Below are 3,266 nucleotides of genomic sequence, written 5' to 3'. Positions count from 1 at the left end.
TGCAAAATATGTCACTGGACATAATTATTTTTTTAAATTTTTTAATTTTTTCCATAATTTTATTGACAGACAAATAACAATGAGACAGTTTCAATCCAAATTAGTAGGACAGTTTCAATAATTAACACATTGCATACTCTCTTCCTAGTGGTTATTTGCTGTACAAGATGCAGACATGATATCCTATTTACAAGCACTATTACAACGAATCCCTCTATTCTTAAGAAAATGTAAGTATATATCTATCCTAACCATTTTGAATACACAGATACAAAATGGACATTCATTGATATATCCCCTTTTTTGTTTAGTTCTGTCATTTGAATATTATAGGTGTATTAACTCAGCAAAAATATTCTAAAAGAGTCCAGTAATCCATAATAGTCTTGGGTCTTCTGCTTGACTGGCATTGTCAGAAATTGTTGACCTGAGTCCACTACAGTTGAACATAACAACATGACTTTAGTTCTTGTACTTCGATTTTATAATTTTCTGCTGGATGGTTAAGACCAAGATAAAGCAAGACCTATGCAATAAGAGTTGAAGCTTTGGGATCTGATAAGGTCAATGAAATCCCCTCAGGATTTATCCTGAGATCCTGTACCTCAGATTGTAGATCCTTTGTCAGTGTCAGCCATGTGAATGAGTCACAGCCATTGCTTGGCCACTGTGCTCTCTGTGAAACTTGAGAGAATGTTTTCTCTCCATGTGACTCTCCTTAGGCACATTCTATGTCATCGATCACTTTTCTCTTTGGCCCCATTATCTCCTTGATCAGAAAATTTGGGACACAACTGAGTTACATGACGTACAAGTTCTCATATGCCCTGAGTCTTAATTGACCTTAGAAGGCTAGGGCCAAAATGATGGCTTCCCTTGCGGCCCTCCTTTTTCTCTAACTTTGGTCTGCAAACTTAGGTTGTTAATCCTCCAGAAGACAAGTTTATTGTTATTACCATACAATCTAGGCTGTTAAGCTTAACCTCACTATCTGTCTGAATATCAAACATCTAAGGCATAACATGGAACAGGTATTTTTCATCAAGTATTTATATGTTGAACTTTAAGTCCCTACAGAATATGATGAAAAAATTTTTTAAAAATTAAAATATATTTTAAAAATAGGGATAAAGAATTACATAATTATTACGTTTACACATAAGTCCAAAAATCTAACCATGTACAACTTTGTAGCAGGACAGTCCGGCAACATTCCTTTTCCTGTCTCCTACCTTCATTCACCACTCTCTTCTTTTTGAACAATCATCTACCCAAGAGACAGCATGGTAGTAACTGGCATGTCATGACAAGCAGCCCATATTCAGACAACCAAAATGACAGGCACTCCAAGCATGGAACTACTCTTACAAATTGCCATCTTCAGTGCAGTTGCTTAGTTCACAAGTTTCTGTATATATAGTTAGTCAGGGTGAGAATGATTCCAATTTACTGCTAGATTTAAAAATTTTCTGAAGATTCTCAGGATCATTGCCTTACCCATCTTCTACATACAACAGTATGGCTTGCCCCTGTCATGATTCCTAGCTCTTCTCCTTGCTATATTTTCATTGTCTAGTCCTCAAATTCTCGCTTTCCTTTTAGTTGTATTATACCTTTCTATTTGTACTTCTTCTTTTGAGTTCTTATACTAGGGAAACTATACGATATTTACACATGTGTGTCTGGTTTATTTCACTTATGAGTATACCTTCAAGCATCACCCACTTCAATATAAAGGCTTCAAGTTTATCATTCTTTACAACTGAGTAATACTCCATTGTATAAAAATACCATATCTTTTTCATCCATTACTCAAGTGATGGGCATCTTGGTTGTTTCCAAGATTTGGCTATCACATATCATGCTGCTATAAACATAGGCACACATATTATGTCACTATGATATGATGTTTTCAGATTCTCTGGGGAAATTCCAAGTAAAGGAATAGCTGGTTGAAATGCGATTTCCAGTCCAACTTTTCTAAGGAGTCTCCATACTGATTTCCATAATGGTTGCACCAGTCTACATTCCCACCAGCAGTGGAGAAGGGTTCCTTTTTCCCCACAGCCTCTCCAACATTTGTTGTTGGGTGATTTTGTTATGATAGTCATACTTTTTGGGGTGATATGATATCTCATTGCTGTTTTAATTTGCATTTCGTGGATGGCTAGTGATGTGAAGCATTTTTTCATATATTTATTCGCGTCTTTAATTTCACCTTCTGAGAAGCGTGTGTTCATCTCGGATGCCCATTTCTGGATTGGGTCTTTAAATTTTGGGGCTCTAGTGTTTTTTAGTTCTTTATAGATTCTAGAGAGCAGACCTTTGTCTGAGTACTCATTTGTCATGATTCTTTCCAAATTTGTGGGTTGTCTTTTCACTTTGTTGGTAATTTCCTTTGACATGCAAAAACTTCTCAATAAGAGCAGGTCCCAGTTGTTAATTCTTTTCAAGTATCCCGTGACATTAGATTTTTGTTCATAAACGCTTTGCCCTATGTCTTCAAGCGTTCTTCTACTTTCTCTTCCAGGAGATTTAGTTTTTCTGTTTTAATGTTTAGATCTTTAATCCATTTTGACTTTAGCTTAGTACATGGTGATAGACCTGGGTCAAGTTTTAGTTTTCAGCATATAGAGAGCCAGTTTTTCCAGCAACATTTGTTAAAGAGGCCATTCTTCCAGAATACGAATATGTTATGCCCCTTTGTCAAAGATAAGGTGGCTGAGTGTGTTCATAGGGGCTTCAGGGTCTTCTAATCTATTCCACTGATCCGCAGGTAGATTTTATTGCAAGTACCATGCTGATTTTATCACAGTAGCCTTGTAGTATAATTTCAAGTCAGGAATTGTAATGCTTCCTGCCTTGTTATTATTGCCCAGGATTGCCTTTGCTATTCTAGGTCTTTTCTGGTTCCAAATATATTTTAGGAATGATTTCTCTAGCTCTGTAAGGTATATTGGTGGTAGTTTGATAGGGAATGCATTAAATTTTTACAGCACTTTTGGGAGTATAGCCGTCTTCATAATGTTGATTCTCCCTATCCAGGAGCATGGAATATGTTTCCATTTTCTGAAATCCTCTATGATCTCTTTTTTATGACTACTGTAATTTTCTTGAAAAGATCTTTGACTTCTTTATTTAGATTAATTCCAAGGTATTTCATTTTCATTCTCCCCCATAATTTTATTGATAAACAAATAGCAATGAGACAGTTTCAAATCAAATTGGTAGGACAGTTTCAATAATTAACACATTGCATACATTCT

Source organism: Octodon degus, unplaced genomic scaffold, assembly GCF_000260255.1.
Source record: "Octodon degus isolate 3935 unplaced genomic scaffold, OctDeg1.0 scaffold00094, whole genome shotgun sequence".
Lineage (NCBI taxonomy): Eukaryota > Metazoa > Chordata > Mammalia > Rodentia > Octodontidae > Octodon > Octodon degus.
This window is presented reverse-complemented; position numbering follows the sequence as displayed.